Here is a 6351-nt window from a genome sequence, read left to right as displayed (position 1 = left end):
GTGGGAGGTTTTTTCCCAACCTGTGCGCTGCGCGAAGGCGGGAGGTCGCATCGGTCGTGGAGCAGAACGCTCCCAAACATCAGCAATCTCGGGGGCTTCGCCGGGCTCCCGACCGCCGGGGGGGTTTGTGGGACGAGCTCCGTACCCGCACCGACGTGTGTGGGGTGGCAGTGGTGAAAACACCCCACGAGCGCGACCGCAGCTTTGTACCCACAGAGCCTTTGTATTTTCTGGAACATCAGGTTGTTCTTTAAAGGATTTCCTTTAAAGCAGCTTTATGCTTCGTGAATTTAGTTTCAGTTGAATATGTGATGATGCAGAGCTTCTTCTCCCTTAGCCGCTTCATCCTTATCGCTTCCATTAGGCTCTGACCTCGTTTATCACACGGCTCCAGTTTCCTTTTGTTCTGGCACCGGAACTCGCAGGAAAACACTGGCACGTTGCTGGTTGGAGAGCCGCTGGCGCGGGGTCACCATCCGCCACCTCAAATTCACCCTCGGACCTCTTTGCGTTCAGCGGATGAGCATTGTATTGGACATCTCCTAAAAAAAAAATCCCCCCAAACTGCATGGGCTTGTTCACGCTGCGACTCCGCGCGCAAGGAGCGGGGCTGCCAAGCGGTCTGCGGCACGTCGGTGGGCGGACTGGGAATGCTGGAGCCGCTGCTGGGAGGCGACACGGCTCTCTGCCTGAGCGGAGGGACGGGAATCGGAGCCCCGGGGCAGGGAAACAGCAGATTTTTGGAGAGCTGAGCATCATCCTGGCTCTTCCCCCTTCTGCATCTCCACCGCGGGGATGTCTCTGTGCTTTAGGTGCCTCCTCCGCCCCCCGTCATCCTCACTGCTGCGCCCAGAGGGGCTGCGGGGCAACGGGGACCATCCCGCCCAGAACAGGAATGGATTTCAACAAATTTTAGGTGGTTACAAGGGACAGGTACAGCTCTCCACCGTCTTTTTAAGGCTAACAGAAGTAGGCAGCTCCAGAGCATAACATCTGGATGGGTTGAGACACCCAGAGCTGAGGCTGCTTCCAACCGGGGATATGAAGCTCGAGCAAAGCACCTGCCAGACTCCCGAAATTTTGGAGGTCTGTGGTGTAGTTGTTGCCGCGGAGCCGCAGCGGGGCTCAGAGCAGCGCTGGAAGAACCTCCGCACCACCACGGGTCACCTCCCCACGCCGCCCTGGTCCCCGCCTGGAGCAGGAGGGGTGTCACCGCAGGACCCCCCGCTGCCACCGCCGCAGGAGCCGCCTCCGTCCGTCCGGCACTGTGGCTTTTCCCCCCTCCCCGGGGTTGATGGGTTCCTATGGCAACGGAGAGCCGCTCGCCGCGGCGGGTACCGTTATGACAATAAAAGAGCGCTCAGACTCGTCGTCTGAAATTAGCGGCGGTCACCCTGCGCGCCGCGGGGCCGCCTGCGTGTCGTCAACACCATTAGCCTAATCAGCAGCCAGTACATCGCATCGGCTGAGGCAAAGCGGAGGCTGAAGCGATTAACCCCCACCGGGGACCCCATGGAGGGGCGTCTGCCCCACCGCTGCGGCATCACCCCAAGTTCACCGCTGCCAGCGACAGCCCCGTCCCCGCGGCACTAAATGCCCAGGTCTTATTTATCCCCCCCAAAAAAGGTGGTTGTTACGGCACGGTAAAAGCGATGCTTTGGTTGTAGGGTTTTTTTGGGGGGCGTCTCTTAGCGCTGCTCCATCCTCGGTGTGTGGGAGAGCCCCCGGCGGCGGTCCCGAGCCGGGAGTGCTTTGGGCGATGTGGCTGTAGGTTTCTGGGGACTGGCACACGGCACCCCATCTCTCATCACCAGCTTGGGGAAATAATGCAGAATTAAGTATGGCAAATGCCAGATTTTGCTCTGAGAGAGGACGTGGTGACCGTGGAGCATAATTAAGCAGCTTCTTGCCATCTGCTGTGGGAGCAGAATGAAGGGTAAACGAACTGAATGAAAAGTAAACTGGGGTTTAAGAGATCTTCATTAATTTGCTGCAGCAAGAGCTTGCTATGCTTAAAGAAATTAAAATGTGAGCTCTCAAAATCATCTTGCAGCGAGCTAAGGAGGGGGAGACGCCGAGGGAGTACGTAGCGAGGCGGAAACGGGTACACTCATAAATCAGCTGCGGCACTTCCAGTAATTCCCCGCTGCTGAGGGACCCGGCAGGGCGCCGGAAGGGAACATCCCGGGGAGACGTCCCGTTCGCCCCATCCGACGGGATGCTGGGTGTTCCCCCACGGTCCGCTCTGTGCGGCGGGGGCGAAGCGGGACCCGGTGAGCGGTACCGCGGAAGAGGATGTCCGACATCGGGGGGACACACACCGCGTGCCCGCTGGAAACTGCCACCCACCGAGTTACCAGCAGCGTCTTCGGTTTCAGCCCTCAGAGGGTTTATTGGCGGTGGCGGCTCACATCTTCGAGTTAAATAAAATGATTTGTGTGAGTTAAGCACAGTAATTAGCCTGGCCCTTCGGAAACCAGGCTTTCCAGCGCTGGCAGTGGCGAGGAGCAGCATGGGCTGGAGGAGGTCCGTGTTGCAAGGCGGCAGCAGAAGCTCAAGGCGCAGAAATAGGCCATTCTAGACATTGTTTTAAAGCAAGGCGAGCATTCGGGTGCCGCGATGCCGGGTCGGTGTTTTGCCTCCAAATGATGGGTTGAGTTTCAGCGGTGGTGACCCACGAGCGAGCCCCGCCAGGGGCTGCCACGGTCCCGAGCCCCGAACTCACCGGGCGAAATAACGGGGAAAGAGAAGGCGGTGGTGAGACAGCTGGTCGTTAGAAGGCTGCTCTGTGCTGCCTTGTGCGTGTCACCGGTTTGGTTCTCCTTCGGGTACAAGAGACGTTGAGCGGGGTTTACACAAGCTGCGTTTTTAATGTGGGTAGAGCAAGTCTCCCACGCAGCATCAGCTCTCCTCCTGCTGTCCAACTCGCTGCCCTCAGAAAAAGCAATAGTTCGTCTTTGACAGTTCTTTAACCCCATTTCTTTAAAAAAAATATATATATCTATGGTGTGGGGTTGGCCACCGCTGGCTCCACGGCCTCCTTCGCGAGAGGCGGGGGAAGAGGATGGGGCCGACGGGCTGCGGAGGTGCGCAGAGGGTCTTGCGGCAGAAGCAAGAAAAGCAATTCCAGTTTTAACGAGGGTCGGGAGAAGGCTTTGCTTTGAGCCGACTCTTCTTCTGGGGAGAGATTTGTCTTTTTATCGCTCCCTGAAGTTGCAGTTTGTTCGGACACGGGTTTGAAGGCCTCACGAAGCAGCAACGAGGGGGACTTCCGTGAGAGCTGGTGGGGAGCTGCCCTCGGGCGCTGCGGGAGCGACACTGATGCCCGGTGGCAAAAAGTCCATTAGAGTGGAAGGGAGAAGCGGCTGCGCCGCCACGGGCAGCGGCTCCCCGGGGACACCCCCACGCTTCTCCGAGGGCTTTGGAGGACACCCGGAGCGCTTTGCACCACGTGAGTGTGACAAAGTGCCTCTTACCTGTGACTCCCTTCTCGTGGACGTGCCCAGACCGCCGTTGTCAGCTGTGGTGATGCTGTGCCCGCGGGTCACGTCGCGGGTCAGCCCTCCCGCCTTCACCGCAGCGCCTTCCCTGGGCTGAGCCGCCTGTTGAGGATCCGTCTCCTTGGGAAAGCCAAACTGGTTTTGGTGGATTCCATGTGCTGTATGTGCATATACTGCTTATAAAAAGTATTATTAATTTTTTTTTTTATTTTTTTTTTGCCAGGAAATGCTTCTTGCAGTAGGGCTTCACTACGCTGGGCATAAGCCAAAGCTCATAGGACCTCTTTTTTTTTTTTTTTTACGAGGAGGTATCCCTGCACCACTAGACATCTTTCATACCTAAAAAAATGTCTTTGTAGCAATTAAACCTCCTAATCTAGCCTCAATAATACTAGAGGAGCACCTTCAAAAAGGGTCTGCTACTTGATAAAGACGCTCGAAAGGATGGGTTTGAATGAAAGAGTGGGTAAGAGAGGCTCAGACTACGACACCCACCCCACCCCCCCAAAAAAAATATCCCAGCACGAGTGAAGATGGATCAGGGCTTGGGCTTGGCCACTGCTCACACAGTGACAAGCATCCCGGTGAAGCCAAACCCCGTCGCCACCGCCCCACCGCGGGCAGGGCAGGCGCCCGCCGGGGGATGCCCGAGGGGTTTGAGAAACCGCAGCGACCTCCGGCTCCGCCGAGGCCACCCCAAACCCCGCGGCGAGGGTGACTCAGCTGCTGCGGTTAATAACTAAGGGAATAAGGAGCCCGTAATGACTGTTTGTTTCGCCGGGTCCTCGGAGCACAACAGAAAACTCTCAGGGATAAATGAAAATAGCGGCGCTTAATGAGCGGAGCACTGCGTCCTTGCTTCTCGGCCGCCGCGCCGCGCGCTGTTGCTGCAGCCTGTGCTCTCAGGGCTGTCACCTTCCGCCAAAAATAGACTCGCCGATGGTCTGCACTAGGTCCCCTGGACAAAAGAAGGTAAGAGGTGATACCATTAAAGCGAAAACGTTTCCCTGCTGCTCTGCCCCGTTATCTGTTCAACTTCCATATGGTATGGGGGAAAAAAAATCCCCTAAATTCCTACCTTGAGGTTGCCTGGGTAAGAAACGGGGTGTCCTGGTTTGAGTTCCCGCGTTCAAATCCCGGACGAGCCGCCAGCTCCCCAGTATCCGATTTGTCCTAAACCACGACATGGGAGATTCCTTGGCTGTGTCAGATTGGCCTCAGATTCAAGAATTGGGGCAAACCAGAAGGAAAAAGGTCTTTTTTTCTTTTTTTTTCTCTCCCCCTTTTCTCTGGTGGATGCTTTGGCCAAAGTCTTCCTTCAGCAGCTTCGTGCCACAGAGCCCCGTGCACCACCTCTCCCGGCTCCAGCCGAGCGGCTGTGTCTCTGCGGGAAGATAAATGAGGTAATAACGGCTCCTCCGATGGACAAATATTTAAAGTTTGTCTGCCTGATTCCTCACTAAAGCAACTGCTCTCTAACCGCTTCCTGCAGCACCCTCTTGGCCAAAGCTCGTGCTTGCAGGGTCTCCCCAGTGCCACCACCTCTCCCTCCAGGCTTCACCCAAGCAAGTCACCACCCATCCCCCCGGCACCTCCATCCATCACCGAGAGTACCCGGAGCCCCCAGGAAGACACACAGCTCTTGTTGCCCAGAAACAGGCATCTTTACAAAGCCATTGGAATATTTTAAGCTCTTATTTTCACAGCCCAAGGCCACGTGGGAAGGTCTTTCCACTACAGGGAGGCGCACCATCGCCTTTTGGCTGTCCTGGAGCCAGCCTTTTTGCAGACCTCCTTCTGGTTTTTGGAGCTGAGCAGTGATTTAGTCAAATTTCCCCTCTTTCAGGCGTATCTATATTTAACTGATTCTGGAGGCGGTTTGACTTTTTCTTCCCGAGCTCTTGGAAATCTAAGATCCCTTCGGCTGAGCCCCAGCAGGTCTCCTTTCTCCTCAGCTGAGCCATTAGCGCGTTATTAACCCGGCGAGGGATAAAACACTTACTCCGTGGAGTTCCAGCAGGAGGCTTTTTTTGTCTGTTGAATGGCACAAGCCACGTGGGAACGCGGAAGGCGGTCACTGTTATTTCTTCCCACAAATTTCAACGTGAGACGAATAAATCCAGTTCCTTGCTGGCTCTTGGCAGAGGTGGGATTCGCGGGTTACGGACCACCCTGGGCGACGCTGGATGTTGTGCACCAGGTTCCCGAGCAGCTCTTGGAGGTCCCTCGGGCTTGGAAAGGCAGCAGTAGCCGGGCGCTGAGATTTGTGTGTGATGGCAGTTGGTCCTCCCCGAATTACTCCACGTGCTCATCCAGAAGGTGTTGCCTCCCCCAGGTTTTCCTGAGTCGCCTGCCCCCCCCAGCCTTTAGCTCGGCCTGAAATCCCAATTGCTTCCTAAGCTTTGCTGGGATACGGGGTACCGGTGGGAGATGCTCTTATGGTTTAGTTTATGCGGGCTCCAGAAGCAGCGCTGGCCCTTTCGCAGGTCGCCCCGGCAGCGCAGGGTGTTGGCTTGCTGCCGAAAAGATGACACTGATGGTATTGACGGGGGAAAGTGAGGTTTGAGGTAGGATCGAAGACGCGTTAGCATCGCTTTGCGAAGTGCGTTGCTCAGTCTGCAACTTGTTCCTTGTCATCCTGCGGGGATCTAGGGAGTGAGGAGCTGGGTCGTGCTCTGACAGTTCTGATATTTAACGGCCGTTTCAAGAATACCCCCGTCGGTGGTTCCCAAGGGAAGAGCAGTGATTCTGAGGAGCACCGGAGCAGCTGCAGATGATGGGGGCAATTGCTGAACATGCCTGTTGAGCACCTTCATCCCTCTGCATCCCCACTCCGCAGCCCTACGCCGCC

Source organism: Charadrius vociferus, unplaced genomic scaffold (assembly GCF_000708025.1).
Source record: "Charadrius vociferus isolate BGI_N301 unplaced genomic scaffold, ASM70802v2 scaffold1039, whole genome shotgun sequence".
Classification (NCBI taxonomy): Eukaryota; Metazoa; Chordata; class Aves; order Charadriiformes; family Charadriidae; genus Charadrius; species Charadrius vociferus.
The sequence above is the reverse complement of the archived record's forward strand: the minus strand, read 5'-3'. Positions refer to the sequence as shown.